Below are 17,638 nucleotides of genomic sequence, written 5' to 3'. Positions count from 1 at the left end.
AAAGCACTCTTTCTTCATTATTCCTCTTATAGCGGTTATTTTGCACCACCTCCAAGATTATGACAAATTTGGTGAACCCATTTTAAAAGACTATGCATTCATCCACCATCAAAAAACCACAACAAATCGAGAATAAACTCATGCATAATTTTACAGATATTAAAGTATATCTTAATTGTTTGTGATTATTTTGCATCTCTCTAACATCCTGGAAAATTTGGTGCACCCCTCTACTGGGTTCAAACAAAATATACCCTCCCAAAATACATAAAGTAATTACAGATCCATTAAAAATTATGTCGCAATCTTTCCTCATTTTTGACACTATAATGCACCCCCTCCAATGTCCTAACAAATTTGGTGCACTCCTCTAACAGGATTACTACATAATTCACCCCACACCTCCCAAAAATAGAGAATAGTCTTCATAATATTAGATGTATTACTACAGGCAGTCTATACTGTTTTTTGCCACTCAGAGAATTGGCACACCCCCTTTTCCAGGGTCACGGTAGCTTGGCAACATAGGTGGATGGAACCGATGTCAATCTGCAAATTACATGCAACATTACAATTTTAATCCAACGCACCCCTTGGGGGGGTTCATTGGTAATCCCTAGGATCGCTGCGTGGGGTACAAGCAGGAAGGTTACTCCCTCCTAATTGGCTCTTTTTTGCGCACTGCTGTAGCATTTTTATTTCCCCTTCTGCTTAAATCGTGATTTACGGGGCATCGGAGCAGCCCCTCCCACGTTGATTCATTGAAGGCCGCTGGCTCCCCATAAATATGAATCGTAAATCTAAGGTCAAAGTCGCGGCGGGGGAATAATCTAACTCAGAATATTAAACGAGCGCATTTGAATAATCCGTTTTGAAAATACATTGTCGTCTTTGACAGTTAGCATGTTAGCATTTAAACACTTACTCATTACAAGCTAGCCTTATTTTGTTTCCTTCATCACAGACTAAAATTCAATTAAGTGTTTTTGTAAAGGCCAAAGAGGCGGTTTTTGAGATCGACGGGAAGACAGAGTCGAAGTAACCGGCAATTAGGTGGGATTACGGAGAATTGACCGTAATGCTCGTAATCCGCACGCTATTCATAACTCGGCATCTGTAAAGGGAGAACAAAGACAGCAATCATGTCGACAAGATCCTGAAATGCTTTTAATGCACAATGTAAACACAGCTCCCACTGGGGGAACGGAGGCCCTTCGATGTATCGAGGAGAAAATCTTAGTGTGCGGCTTTCGAATACCGCATCAAAAGTGACGCCAAAATGTGGGTGGTACAATATTAATAGAGAGGCTTTTTCTATCTTTGACCAGAAATTCTTGTAGGCAAGTATTTTTTTTAAATACATAAAGGTAGCAGAGTAAATAAGTGAACATTTTCGTTGCATACACTGGTATTAAGTAGAAGTAAAAAGAATCAATGACACAATTTCCATTTTCATTTCATCCTTTTAGATTGTTACTAGACAAATAAATATTCAGAAAGATTAGCACTGAAATGTGTATAAATGTGTATATATATATATATATATATATATATATATTTGCAGTGGTTAGCGCGTGTGCGGCATAGTTCTGAGATCGTGAGATCAAATCTTCCTGTCCGGAGTTTGTAAGTCCTCCCCGTGCTTGCGTGGGTTTCCTCCGGGCACTACGGTTTCCTCCCACATTCCAAAAACATCATTTCAGATTAATTGGCCGGTTCAAATTGTCCCTAGGTGTGAATATGCAAGCGAGTTGTCTGTCCCTGTGTGCCCTGCGACTGGCTGGCAACCAGTTCAGGGTGTCCCCTGCCCACTGCACAAAGATGGCTGGGATGGGCTCCAGCACCCCCGCGACCCTACTGAGGCTAAGCGGTAAAGATAATGGATGGATATATATATATATATATATATATATATATATATATATATATATATTGAAAAATTACACTATGGACTATTTTAGTCTTTTTTTGTGTAAAACTAAAACTTCAATCAAATACATATGTTGATAGTTGTATCCGTTCATTTATGTTGTTATTTAGAAGGAATATCAACATAGAATTAAGAGTCAACTATATACAGTAAATTCTTATTTTTTGCAAAACGTTATAAAGTGTTACCTCAAAAATGTTTTTGACAGACCAGCAAGATAACAAAACCAGGGATTACATTTATAAACAAAAAGTAATGTCAATGTGGATTTGGGGCCGTTTTAGTCTCATTTTTGAAGGAAAATGAAAAGTCACCTAATTAATGACATATTTGATATTTTTACATAAGTTGCACTTTTATTCACATCAAAAAGGATTTCATATATTACTTGACCGACCAAAGTTTTCGTAATGCACAGATTTACCTATTTTGTTTTAACATTCAGACAAATGTTTTTTTTGATATACATTTTTTTTTTGTTTGTGAAAACACTCACAATTATTCAATGCCAGGCCACTGGAATTCTTTAATTGTTAATAATTTGTAATGATGATTAGAGGAAACAAAAAATAAAATGTTTTTGATACATTTCGATGCATTGATTTTTACCATGCGTCCACAAATTTCTTAAAACATATTCTCAACCTAGTAGGAGTATAACAGGCCTTGGGTCTAATTTCGAAACCCCTACCCCGCCCGGCACGTTTGTTGTGTTTCTCCTCTGATGTGGTCTTCTTGTTGTGATAGAGGACAGGCTGATTCTGCGCCAGTGGGGTTGACGAAGAGCACGGCGGGAAGGCGTAAATTCCCCACACAGAGTCTTAAGGGAGATGAGCTGGCTGATGAATACCGAAGCCGCTATTAGCTGCAGATGCGTATGTACGTTGCTTTCCAGTTCTTTGCCGCAAGCCGGCCCGGGGCTTTACTGATCAAGTGGGGGAAAATAATATTTCACGTGGTTAGTGTTGTCCTTTACAAATTGGATTTATTGCTTTTTTAGTGTTGTGTAGCATCTTGAAGGCGAGTAGTATGTATCTATATTGTGGCTTTTATTTTTTTCTGGTTATAAGACTTCCACAAAAACAGAGCCTCGTCTGAGCAACGTAATTTCCGGACTATAAACCGCAATTTATGTCACACAATTTAAACCTTTTGGGTCATGCAAAGATGCAGCTAATGTATGTGTTTTTCATTTTCTTTTTTTTTGTGCTGTTTTACGTGTGTCACTGCTGATTTCTGCTGTGTTAGGGTACTTATGTTACTGCGTCTAAGGCTAGGTTCACACTGCAGAGCTTTGAGCTCAATTCAGATTTTTTTGGTCAAATCCAATGTTTTTGTAGCTTGTTCACATTTCCAACTAAATGCTACTTGTTTGCGACTTTCACACAACGGTGGTAAGATTAAGCATCAAGTTTTCATTTTCTGGCAAAGTCTGAGTGATTAAGTGAGGAAACGTAGCGTTAGAACCTAGTCGATCCCTTGATGTGCTAGGATTTGTAGACAGCTTAATAGTGACTGTGTGTGTGTGTGTGTGTGTGTGAGCAAGATACTTTTTATTTCAGATAAATGAAAGAAATATTTTTTTTCTAAGTATGTTAAGAGCCAGGATTGCATCAAAAAAACTCAGAAAATAAAGAAAGTATTTCCTAAAACAAACATGAATAAATCTGGTTTCACCACTAAAATTAATTGATTTATTCATACATGGATATTGTATGTAGTAGCATTTTATTGTTATCATGCATTTCGAAATGTATATGTCTCCACTGGTTTATAAGGGAAACTTGAGAAGTTTGAGAATTTTATGTGTGGCTTATAGTCCTGAAAATGTGTTACTATTAAACAAAATGGCTTCACAACTGCAGTCAGAATTCTCTAATAATTCCACTATTTTTCTTAAATTTCCATAAGAGTTGGCCCATGTTTTTTAGTTTGGCAATAATCGAAATGGACAGTATGAAGGGGAAAAGCCAAAACTGTAACAATGCAAAACAGGAGCAAGGCCACAACCTGATCTAAGGGGGCTTTTGTTCACCCAAAAAGGAGGCAGGCGTCCTTTGTTCGAACCTATCGAAAGCGAAAGGAGCGCTAATGAACATGATGGCTGCTGGTCAAACCGCAATCAGCGCTTTGGCAACGGCACTGCCATGCTTCGAATCCTTTAATAAAACATCATCTGATGGTCAGGTGAAGGTAAGGAAGAACAAACAACGCAAAATGCAAAACGAGGAGCTTAAGCATGGACGGCCGTGTCCAACTCTTGGAATATTATATAATACAATTGAATTACTCCACAAAGCTCGCACCAAAAGTAGAGCTTCAGTTAAGCTGCCACAGACATGTTTTGTGACCTTCACCTTGTGGAAAAATGCATGGACGGATAATCATAAATAGGTCACTAGTATTAGCGCTAAATTATTTTAGCATAACTTCCAAGGGGATACTAGTAGCTAAAGAAAAGCTGCTATATGCTACTGCAGCTAGCAGCTGAAATAGCAAAAACATGGACTGAATCCAGGCCAGAGACTGCCAGAACAAAATTGAATAAGCGATATGACAATCTTTCATCCTGATCTGAAGCTAAATCAAAGCTTGCCACCCTGATGCTATTTGCTATTGCAGCTAGGGACTGAGTTAGCCTAAATATGCACTCAATAAAGGCCAGGGGCAGCCAAAACAATTGAATGAACAATCTAAAAATGATTAAAGACCCAATTCAGCTAAAACAATGCTAGCGGCTAAAGCAAACCTGTAATCAAAGTGATGACATTTGTTCATTAGTTTTAAATCTTGATCTGCTAAAGAGATGCTTGCAACTAGAGATGCAACAACAAATTGATAAAATTGACAATTAAAAGATTAGTTCATCAATTCATTGTGTCATGCAAATTTCGCGTCATTCAGCCCGCCGCGGAGCCAGTAATGTCAAACTCAGCGGGAGTCAGCGAGCTTAACAGAGCGTGTTGGAGTGCAAACTAAGGCGCTCTTTGTAAATATTTAGGTAAATTGAACTTATGCAACATGACGAACACGGAAAAAGTGTGGGAGCATTACAAACTGCACAAAATAAATAAGTGCATTACTTGTAAGCTTTGCAAAAGTGATTTGGCACGGGAGCACCACAATGGTGAGGCAGCAATTAAATGCGAAACATAGAGTCACTGACGAGGATGAAGGGAGCTCAGAAGAAGGGTAAGAAGGGTATTTGTTTTTATGTGTGGAAACGTAACCTGCTGATTAATGACTGTGTGCATGTGTGTGGTGTGAGTGTGAGTGTGAGTGTGAGAAAGAGATACTTTATAACGCTAGTCTCTGGTAGCTCACTTGATGTGCGAGCATTTGTTAGCTTAATAGTGACTGTGAGTGTGTGAGGAGGACACTTTGCATTTCAGTTAAATGAAAGAATGAAGTGTATTGGGGCACAGCATTAAAAAACAGTACCAACCACTAATTATCAAAAGGGAACAACAAAATATTTGCACAATACACACAAAAAAACAGGTGTACAATACAATACTATCAAACATGTGCCCAAAGGGAGTAGGCTTAAGTAATGTTTATTTGTGCTATATAAAAAAAGCTCAACTTGCACACAATTGTTTTAATAGGTTTACGATTAAGCATTAAGTTTTACTTCTCTAGCAAAATCTGAATGATTATTGTGTCCTTGTAAATTGTGCCATAATAACACTCATACTATACGTACTTACCTCAATAGAAAACAGCAATGACATGCTTAATGATAAAAAAGAGACGTCATCAGACATCATTGCGATCCTCATTGACATCTTCACATTTTTGCATTGCAATGCCAAGTTCTCAAACAAGGAAAAGTGAGTGAGTTAGTGAGCAAAGGTGATAGTGGTTACTTTTTGCTTGTTAATATTGAAAATCATGTTACTAAGTTTTCACGTTTCAATTAATTTCTAGTCAAAAGCTCATGTGCCTTTAAACGACAAAGATGCCTATTGTCTGCACTTTATTAAAAAAAGGATATACAGTACTTGCAAGTGTATAGCATACAATTGTATATTTTGTTTGGTATTTGACAAACACTGATTTGTTCATTATTGTTTAATAATGTAGAATCTTCTTTTTTTTGCACTATTTTCTTTCTTGCTTATTTTTTTTTCTTAATTGAAGAAATAATGGTCATATTAATCGATTATTAAAATAACCGTTAGTTGCACCCCGACTTGTAACTAAATCAAAGTTCCCCACTAGAAGCAATGCTTATGTTACTTGCAGCCGAGTTAGCTACTCAGTTACTAAATCCAGGGTAGGGACTGCCAGAAGTAAATTGAATAACTGATCTAAATCCATCTTTTTCTTTTAATCCCGATCTGGTAAAGAGATGTTAGCAGCTTAACCAAAGCCTGCCAAGAAAGCAAAGCTATTTGCTAATGCAGCTAGCACCATAAGATAAAGAAAATATGCATGAAATCCAGATCAGGTTCCAAAATAACAATATTGCACTTTTTTTAATATCACAATCAGCTTACGCAACGAGAAGTTGTCCATTAGTGTTGTTAGAAGGTGAGTTTTTGAAAATATGCACAAAATCCAAGCCAGAAGAAGAAATGTGTAAACAATGTAATGATCTTTCCATTTCCTTTAAAATACCAATCTGCTTAAAAGATAGAAGCGGCTAAAGCAGAGGTCACGATCAAACTACGCTATTTGGTAATGCAGGTATCGAATGAGATAGCCAATTTACAGTATGTCACAAAAGTTAGTACATTTATGCAGAGATTTAATCATAGTGTTTAGTATAACAACACTGATTAAACATCACTTAGACACAATAAAAGGTAGTCTGTGTAAAGCTTTTATAGCAGTATTTTGTTTTAACCCTCAAAAAACTCAAAATATAGCCATCAGTAACTAAACCCCTTGGCAACAAAAGTGAGTACACTCTAAAGTGAAAGTTCCTCAGTTGTATGGTATGAGTACTTCCAAGCTGTACCTCCCTCCCCTCCAATCTCTGCAGCAATGCTAACAACACTCCTGACCTTATCTTTCTTAGATAGCATTGATGTGACGCTGTCCACGTTCAATCAGCTTCTTTAGACATTCAGCACAAGCCCTGTCGTGACAGAATATGACACAACTGCTCCCTAATAATATTTGAGACCTTGTGAGAGTAACCAGTCACATGGTATTTTGTGAGAAAATGAGAAGCGGTGCTTTGTTTAGACTTAGAAAGGTGTAGTGCCTTTCGGGTGTACTCACTTCTCATGCCATGGGGTTTAGTTATTGATGGCTATATTCTGAGTTTTAAAGGGGAAAAATAAATTTACTGCGTTATATAAGCTTTACACAGACTTGTTTTCATTTGTCAAAGCAAAGTTTCTTCAGTGTTGTTCTACTAAACATTATAATGAAATCTCTGCAGAAATGTGAGAAATATTTAGTGCATACTGTATACACTAAATTAGGCTGAAGGCCTGACAGAAAAGAATTTAAAAATAATATCTAGCAGTCTTTTTTTAATAGGTCTTGATATAATATTGTCATATCAAAATTAGTGATTTTTTGTAACTAGCTACCATCTTTCAAGATCCCTTGCAATGTAGTTTTTTGTAATAAAATATTTGTTTTTTTTAATGTTTCCCAGTTATCATTTGTACATTTTTGTAAACCCTGACTTTGCTAGCCCAATAGTGTATTTGATTTTTTTTTACATTATTGCAGACCACTACGCTTATTCCTCATCTTAGTCATTTTCCCCTTATTTCCCTTCCAGGTGCTTTTTTGAACTATACTGGCACCAACACGTCAACATGCCCCGCCCCTTCTGCCCATTCCCTGACCTCCATTTTCCTGCTGGTCACTTGGAGGCAAATCCGAAAAGCCTCCTGGCATCTCCATGGCGACTGTGCCTCAGCAGATGGGCTGAGTGCGGCGCATGGCAATTAAACAGTCCGCCGTGGCAAAAAGTGGGTCAGGATTGGGAGGCGGGGCTTAAGCGGCTCCACGAGACCAAACTACCCCGCCCCCTTCGCCCGTTCACAACAAACATAACTTCACTGTCAGTTGCAAACACTGGGATACAACAAAGACGGTGAAAATATGAAATATTCCTAATTATTAGTTCATATAAGAAATATATTATATCATAATATATCATTCAACTTGGTTCAATTCAGCCCCCAATCTGAAAATAACATTACAGCTAGGATGAAAAAAACTTGAAGAAGGGATTATTGTGACAAATCCCACCGTCCAATCAATAGAATTAACCCTTGAACATCCAGATAAATAGATTGAACATACAACACAACTGGATTTCTTTGCTGGGCCCCAGCAAAAATGTGGGTCACTGGTGGCAATAGTATATCTAGTGTTTTTCAAAAAAGGAGGCACAATTGGGCCAAAGTTTGCCTTGTATCGATGTGGCAATTTTTGTTTGGGTGATTAAATGTTTTTTTCATTGAGTTATGGTATTCAATTTTCTTTACAATGTTTAGTGTGGTGCTCTAAAGCGGACTTAAAAGAAAGCCCAAATCGGGTAAAGTTTGACTTATATCGATTGCATCCAAAATCTTTGATTTTCAATTAAACCCGGTGGCAAAAATAATTTGGGTGATTGTGTTCTTAAATTGAGTTTTGGTATTTTGGTAGTGTAATGCTAAATAAGTGACTCAAAAACAAAAATTCAGGTCCTATAAAGTGAATATAGGTGTGACAGTGAATTTTCGTCCGTTTCTCTAAGCCCTTTAAAACAGTGGTGAGCAATGTTCCCTCTAAACTGCGTGTGTGTGCAATTGTGCACTACCCAGAGCTTTTCCACGCACAAGAAAATCTTGCCAGGTCACAAAAATCAGGGCTCGAAATTGCTGATTAAGAAGCAAATTAAGTCAAAGTTACAGTGCAAGTAGGTAAAAATACAAGGGTTGCCTTGACGCTGTGTTCTAAACGCGGTATTTTGAAGTTAATGTTGAAGTAGAACGAAGTTGAGTAAAGTCAGTAGAGTTTTTCGAGAACCGGCTTCTTCGGCTCGGCTCACTAAAAAGAACCGGCTCTTGCGGGTCCCAAATGGCTCTTCAGGTTGTTTTTGCTTCTTTAATCCCTACATGACCATATAATATGCAAAAATTATGCACAAAATGACAAAGGAAGGGGGGAAATAGAGCATAAAAGAAAAAAATGCCAAAATGAAAAAGTAGTGAAAAGCTGAGAAGAAACAAAAGGAGAGAAAAAGAGAAAAAAAGAGCAGGGAAAATCCAGAAAAAAAGCCAGAAAAAAAGAAAGAAAGAAATGAAAAAGGTAATAGAGAACAAAAAAGAAAAACAGTTAAGAAAAAATAAACACAATGAGATTTTTTTAAAAAGGAATTTAAAAAAAGGAGAAAAAAACAGGTAAAAATAAAATAAAGTTTGTATTGTATTCAAATAATTTCCAATTCTATCAAGTCAATCTTGTTGCCAACATTGTACTTCCACTACAAAATGTGATCAAATACAGTTCTCTATCGTGCAACCGACTAAATTTTTTTTTTAATTATTTTTCTTATATTTTCTCATCGTTATTTTGTTATTTTTCCCTGTATTAAAAATGTATACATTTTTATATTTTAAAAACATTTTTTTAGTTATGTATCTTCTTTATTTAAGTATTTAATTATTTTAATTCTTATTATTTCCCTTTTATTTTGTTTATGAATTTATTTATTTTTACCAGCTCATCATTTTTAATATATTTTCATTTTTAATTTTGTTTATGTATTTTCTTTTTTTAAGGGTAGGATAGTAACCCATAAAAAATATAAAATATTTTAATTTCTTTTAGCCATAATAACCTCGAGATGAAAACGATTGAAACCTATCGAAATAAAAAGTCTACTAGTTCCTTTAAATCGCTTATTAAACTCGTTTAAAAAAATTGAATAAAAAAAATCCCGACAATGACAGTGCTAATTAAATTAATTCTCACTGTTCAGTGTCATTAAGTCACAATTATGCAAAAGAAGGAAAAAAAAAAGAACGTGTAAAGCTATGTGAGGGACTTCCCTTTTTGTTAGTCCACAATTTATTTGTATTTAATTTTTTGTACTGACACAAAACTCCTGCAGAAAAAATTACTTTTTAAGTACTTGGACACTGATCTTAATTTGTTTATTTTTGAACATAATAACAAAAATAACCTGAATTGGGTAAAAAAATACACCAAGCAATTGTAAATAGTTTTTACACGTTTTTTTTTTTTTGGGGGGGGGACAACCCAATAGTTTGAGTTGTTGAAAAATGTCAAGTAATGACGAAAAAGCTCTGAAAAGAAATTGACTATTTTATTGCTTGCACACTGACTTTATTTGGGCTCTATTAGGAAAACACTGGGGTCAAAAATAACCAATATTGGGTCGAATACACCAAGCAATTTTGAGTAAACTTTCTGGGTTGTTGTTTTTCTGCTGAGTTGCTCGTAGTAAATATACGTCTTTTTAAAGTTGTTTGAAAAATGCAACCCATTTTTGGAAGGTATTTAAAAAACAGAAAAAGGATTACAAAAATAAACCCAATTGTGAGAAATAGACACATTTTACAAAAGTATTTGAGGGTCAAAACAACTCAGTTTGGGACATTAATTTGTACAATACGACCCAATTATGGAGATTCTTCTTTGATAAATTGACCCAAATCTATTGGATTATCAAGCAAAAAGACCTAAGAATTTGCATCAAAGTGTAAGAGGTTATAGATTGTTCCACTCTGACCCAAATTTTGACCCAACTGTTTTTAAAGTGAATAATACTAGCTTTCCAGGTCCGGCATGTCATTCTGGGGCTGCTTTGGAACTCCAGCACCAGGACGACTAACTATTTTTGATGAAATTAATCCTTCCACAGCCAAATTCTGAAATAAAATCAGAGCAAAACATTCTCGGGCTTCTTGACATCAGTCTCTAGTGGCTACTCAGCTCTGGGAACAGCTGGCAGTGAATGACTGAAGCGTGCTTAACATGAACCTAAAGACGGCGACTCCATCAATAACGACGGAATCGAAAACATTCGATTACATTCACGAAACGATTCACTTAGCAAAGCTACAGAGTCCCAACGTGCCCAGTCTTTCCAGCCCCTTGTACTCGCATGATATAGCGTCTCCGTAAGTGCCGTAACGCGCTTGTTTGACCTGCAGGGGTCGCCGCTCCTGGCACCACTTTTGGCTTCTTTCAGAATATAAAATGGATGCTCCCGTGTGGAAAACGGAGGCAAAATTATTCAGCTGCAAGGAGGAAACAGAGGGAGGGGAGCAGAGGTGGGCGGCGAGGACAGCAGGAATTTATTTCGAGGCATGACTAAAGATGCTAAGAGGACATTATTTTTGGCGAAGATTTCTTCTTACTTTGCTTTCGAGAGGGATCATATTTTACATGGGAAAATGCGAGGGACATCACTGAAAGAAAACTAAAAAAATGGGATTTTCTCTACAGGTCTGAATTTTTTTTATCAAATATATATATATATATATATATATATATATATATATATATATATATACACGGTTGACCCCAGGGATATGTCATCCCATTCCGTCATATTCTCTTAATAAAGCGTAATAAGATGTTTTTACAGCCCCTCTTTACAGCCAACACACACACACACACACACACACACACACACTGTTATACAATATTCACAATATAATATGTTATATCATTATCTTAAATCTATTAATTTGTTTATAAATGTATATGTAGCGCAAGGCCCAGAATGGCATGCTTCCCGGCAAAAGTCCCTTCAGACGGTCCCGACTAGCAGCAATATGGGATTTTGGATAATGGAATGCAGCCGCACAAGTCCAGTTCATTTTAGGTGGAAATACAGTCATAGCAAAAAGGGAGCCGGCAGGCTTGACAAAAGGGAACTCTGCTGGTCCCCGCTCACAACAAGCCATCAGAGATAACGGATCAAGGCCCCACAGGTGCAGTTCAATTTTAGGGGAGCAGAACGGCAAAAAATAAATAAATAAATAAAAGGACAGCAGGGCCCAATAAAAATGCGCTCTGTTGGTTCCGCTTGCAGCAATATGCGATCGGGGATAATAAATCGCAGCCGCAGTTCAATTTTCAGTGGACACACAGGCAAAAAAGATTTGTTGGGCCCGGCAAAAATTTGCTCTGCCGGCTCCCGTTGCATCAATATGCAACCAGGGATTAAAGCTCACACAACATTTTTTAACGTACGATGCACGGCCACGAAATACGAGGCCATAAAGTACAGAAAGATTACAGTAATTATTTTTTGAGTCGGTAAAAAGTAGACAAGGCAAGTCCCATGATTAAGAAATTCGGGAAAAAGTATTTGCTGTCACGCCCGTTTCTCGTCGCCTCCCACAAAAGTGTTTTTTGTATTTTTTTGTGTTTGTTTCACACATTTAATTGCAGCTCGGCACTCGCTCTGCCCTTTTTTGTGTGGCGTATCTCCAAAGAAGCAATAAAAGCAATTGGCTGAAGTATGTTTGACACCTGAAAATTATGCAAACGGTGAAAAGCAGCAAAGCTTGAAAGTGGACTATCAATAGAGGGCTGTGTTTTGCTCCAACGGAAACGTGGAGGGATCGATGCCAAACGGCACTTTTGTTTATTTTTATTGCACTCACGTTGCAGTTTGGACTGGTTGCTGTGAAGGCCAAGGCATTGTGGGGACATGAGTGTTCCCAACACTGCATGACTCTAATATTGCACTCTAAACCTAAAAACAAAAAATACTAACTCAAAAAATAAATATTTTTCTTGCTGTAACATACATATTTTTGGACATAAACCATCCATCCATTATCTGCACGGCTTATCCTCAGTAGGGTTGCGGAGGTGCTATAGCCCATCCCAACCATTTTCTGGCAGTGGGCAGGGTTCACCAGGAACTGGTTGCCAGCTAGTCGCAGTGCATACAGAGACTCGCTCATTCACACTTACGGACAATGTAGACCGGCCAATTAACCTGACATGCATGTTTTTGGAATGTGGGAGGAAACCGCGGTGCCCGGAGAAAACCCAGGCAAGCACGGAGAGAACATGCAAACTCCCTCTAGGAAGGCTGGTAGCTGGATTTGATCCCATGACCTCAGAACCTTGCAGCAGACAAGCTAACCATTTTAACAATACATATTTTTGAAATGAAATAAGTTTTCTGTACCAAATTTTGTAATTCTATGTCTTTCTAATTTTTGTTGAGGTACTATTTTTTATTTTGTTATACATTTAACTCCAAAAGTTAAATAAATGAATGAATAAACCTTTTTTTATAACAAATGTAGAAAATAGTAAAAAAGTAACATTGGTATTGTTTTATTATTTGACAATAGTTTTGACCTGCTTTGGTCAGTAAAATAGGAACATCAATATTTCATATGACTTGAGATGACAAGTTGAAAACAAAAATAAATAAATAAAAAGAACAGAAAATTCAAGACACAATTCAAATGTTCCTAATACTATTTATCTTGCTGTCCAATGAACTGAAAAAAGAGCACAAACAGAAAATTTTAACATACTCAAATACATTTTAAATAATTGTACATTTAAATTATCATTATTTATAAGTATTGTCTTTAGTAATTCCTTTTAAGTATTTTTTGTTTATTTTACTGTATGTTTAACTGCTAAAAATAAATCATACACCAAGCAATTTAAAAAAATCACACACAAAATAAACACATTTTATGTTTCTTGTTGTACTATATAATCTTAGGGAATAAAAAAATGTTTTTTATTTCATCTATTTATTTGATTACACTTTAAACTTTATTGGTTTCTTGTGTAAAAGAAGAATAACAATATTTGAAGAAAGCCAAATAATTTGATTGGGCAGCTTAACCATTGCAAAAACATTTTTAGAGTCAAAGAAAAAAATCGTTACAAAAATAGGGGGAAAAAATTGGGAAAATGAAAAAATACAGAGAAAAAAATATTTCAACATTATCTTTTTTATTAACAAAAAATATTATATGGTGAAGTTATATTTGTTCTCCTCTTACTATATTTTCTCCTTTATTAAAAACATGATCAATTTCCATTTCCAGTGGCCTCTAAACCAGGCGTCATGGCAACGCTGCTACCCCAAACAACAAAAACAAAACAGCACACGTGTCAGGTCCACTTAAACGCCTCATCAAGATCAAGCCCAGTCTTTCCACTCTATTCTACAGCTAAATAAGTCCTAAAATCGGTCTTTTGAGACCCACCACCTCGGCTACCAACTGCGACCCCAATCCCCCCACCCCCCAAGTGGGAATCATCAGGATGAAAAGGAGCCATGCCTGCTGCCAAAAACGCAACTCGTGCCTGTTTTAAAGCCGCTTTGAAGCGTCGTCGTTGTCTCCCGTCTCCGATATCGTAGTTGACATTGTCGCTCATTAAAAAAGGAAACATATCATGCAACAAAGCCCCCTTTTGTAAGACGGAGGGTGGGCTCAATAAAAAAAAAACGTAAGAGTTTGGCAAGAGAAGATGTGCACGCGTGGAAGGAATGGATATGTCATCAACTTTCGGTATGGCGAGGTTAGCACTGCGGTTTAACTGTTAAAGATGGTCGTCAAAAGGGGGGAAGGCAAGGGGGGATTGACACTTTCTGGGGGAAGGTTGTGATGGACGCTTTGACTCACTGTCTGGAAGTAGGGACCATTTAAAAAAAACAAAGAGGATCTTGCAATCACGTTTTGCAATTCAAAATGTCGTGTTTTCTTTTGTTTTAAGACAGTAGACCAGGAGTCGCGAACCTATGGATTGCAAGCCATATTTGGCTCTCTTCGTGAGTACATATGGCTTGGAGGTAAAAAGTATGCTCAATCAAATTTCATTTGTGTTGTTCTAAGTCCAATTTTCCCTTAACAGAGTTAGGCACGTGCAAAGCCAATCAAACACTCGAAGTAAGATTGGTTCGGTCCAGTATATAAAGGGCACAGTTTCCACTGCATTCAAGGTGTCTCACCAACAGACCCCGTTTTGACTGTACCACGCTTAGGATTTTTTATATGGAAGCTCGTTGAATAAGGTATTTGTACTGTTGAGAAACCTCATGATGAAAACCTACAGAGCAAACCGTGAACTCCCAAAAATGCCAGATCAATTTGACTGGGTGAGCAGTAGGAGTGACAGCAGGTCTGCACAATTTTAGGAAAAAAACTTTTGAATCAGAAATGTAATTTTGGTGCAATTTATTATTTTAAAAGAAAAGTGCATTTTATTTGATAGTTTTTTGTGAGTACTTAATCATAGTGACCAGTGTTTCCCAGATAATTTTGTGGACAGGCTAGGGCAGTGGTATCAAACATGCGAGGCCAATTGTGCCACGTATTGTGCTCGTTTTACAATATGAAAATTTAAAATTGTGTTACTATGAGTCTCCTAGTGGTAGAAAAAAAACCATTTATTAAAAGCAATAATGATTTAAAAAAATAATCCAAAATACACGAACTATCAAATGAACGTATATAAAAAAATAAAATACCCAAATTTGCATTTATTCTACATATCATGAACAAACTGTCAGCCATCTTGCTGCTACGAGTAACAGAAAAACCTCAAAAAGACAAGGCAACAAAATGGGAGGTAAAACTATGCATTTTGATCACTTTGAGTCTCCATAATTTGTATTCTTCCTTGCACAGTGCAGCAATATATAGTAGTCACATAATACACACAGTCTCTTAAATGTAAGTAAGGCCCATGCAAATTACGCATCAAGTAATATTTTTTCACATTAATTGAATTATAGTTTCACATTAATTCTTACTTTTTTTTCTTTGGGTCTTATTCTGTGTACCAAAATAAACAATATATTTCAGAACAGTGGAATCAGAGCCTGATATGGCCCAGATTTACCTGGACCCTAGTTCCAGAGCAGCGCTAGGAATCAAATAGACTGCAACATTTCAAGGCAGTGGATTATTTCTGACGCTGCATTGTTCACATTTTTGTTTGGTTTTATTCTTTATCAAGCGTTTTTCATCATACTTAAGCCTATCCTGTTGTGTGTTAAGGATAAGAGTCTTAGAATGCGGTAACTTTTGGCGTTGCTTGTGTCGAATTTGTGCTTGAACACCCTCAAAAACCTGCTGGTTACACCCACGGGTTAAAGTTCACTGTAGATTGGAATATAACACCATGGGGATTGCATCATTCAATCTACATTATCTCTCCACATCTATCCATTTATCTCTATCTAGGTCTCTATCTCTCTTTCAATCTCTATAACTGTGTTTCTATCTCTACCTAAATATCAATCAAGTCATACGTATATATCATATAATAACGTTGCTAAAATATTGCTAACGAAATAATCAATAGTTGCAATACTGCGAAGACAGTTGTAAAGTCCAGCCTTACAATTTCGTTTTTTGCGATTCATTCTCGCCTTCCTTTTTAGGAGTCGTCAGGACCATCTACACTTTTCTTCTTCCAATCGTTGACATTCAACCAACGAAATCAGCAAATTGAGTCAAAAGAGGAAATCAATGAAGGGGATCAAATCTGGCCCCGAGCTTTTTTCTGATTCGTTTAATCTGCCTTCAACAATTTCCCTTCTATTTAGCCGACAGATTCTTGTCGAGGGATTAAAATCCCGCTCGACTCGACTCCATCGCAAACGCTACGTCTTGTCTTTGTGGGACCGTCCCGCCTCCTTTGAGAGACATCTAATGCCTCCCAAATTGATCTTAATCTTCCCGGGAGTTATGTTGGAGGAATTCTGACAGCCAACTGAGGTTTTTTTTATGACACTAATTGGCTTGCAAATAGCTGGTAGGATTGCTTTGAGCTTCTTCGGCTGTTACCATAGTGACAACCTTTCTCGTCAATATGTTGACAACAAAGCGAATGGTATTTATTTCCATTCGTCTTATTTATTTAGAGTCAGGAACGCTGGAAAGATTTTAAAAGATGGGTTTAAGTAATTAGTTCATAGTATTAGGGACTTTTGTGGTTACTTCAAAAAATGTCAATTTTTATTTTTTTGTACAGTAAAATTGGAATCGTTTGGAAGTTGAACATAAAAAACAGAAACAGAGAGTTTGTTAGTGGAGTTTAAAAAAAATGTGAAGAAGAGCGTGGGTAAAGGTTCAAGGCAATGGGTGTGCTAAACATATTGTCCAAACGTAGATATCTGCAAATGAATGCATAATGAGGATTGTATGGAGGTGTGGTGGTACCAACAGTGTTATTCGGCTCAGAGGTGTGGGATTTGAGAGTAAATGAGCGTGAGAGGTTAAATGTCTTTGAAATGAGATTTTTGCGTAGTGTGTGTGGGGTGACTGGGTAGGTTAAGGAATGATGAAGTAAGGAGAAGACCTGGTGAGAGAGATTCCTCAGAGGGTTGATGAAAATGTTCTGAAATGGTTTGGACATGTGGAAAGAATGAATGAATGCCGTTTGACTAAAACAGTATGCAGTGCAGAAGTGGTGGAAAATTGAATGAGAGGAATGCACAAATATAGTTGGATGGAAGGGGTGAATTGTGCTCTTGATGTGAGATTTGTTAATTTATTGGATGGAAGAGCGTGTGATAGGGACGGATGTCAATGGTGAAGGATAGTTAAGAATGACTCAAATTGGGAACTACAATGCGCAGGAGGTAAACCAGTGCATGCTCTCGGGCCTCTCTGTTTCGTGGTTATCTCAAACTAAAAAAAAAACTCAATTGTTTTTGAGTTCGTAGTAAACATCAATAAAAAACACATACTTTGGTCTGGATTTTCAAAAAAAGTT

At 36.9% G+C, this 17,638-nt stretch overlaps 1 protein-coding gene across 8 annotated transcripts in view; it reads right to left on the bottom strand.

Moving 5' to 3' along the window:
* Nucleotides 1-17,638, bottom strand: part of nectin1b (nectin cell adhesion molecule 1b) — a 385,519-nt gene that overhangs the window by 355,363 nt on the left and 12,518 nt on the right. The window lies entirely within an intron of this gene.

The sequence above is a fragment of the Urocampus carinirostris genome, chromosome 10, assembly GCF_059441175.1.
Source record: "Urocampus carinirostris isolate Australia breed hairy pipefish chromosome 10, RoL_Ucar_1.0, whole genome shotgun sequence".
Taxonomy (NCBI): domain Eukaryota; kingdom Metazoa; phylum Chordata; class Actinopteri; order Syngnathiformes; family Syngnathidae; genus Urocampus; species Urocampus carinirostris.
Note: the sequence above shows the minus strand (reverse complement) of the source record. Positions and strands in the feature narration are given on the sequence as shown.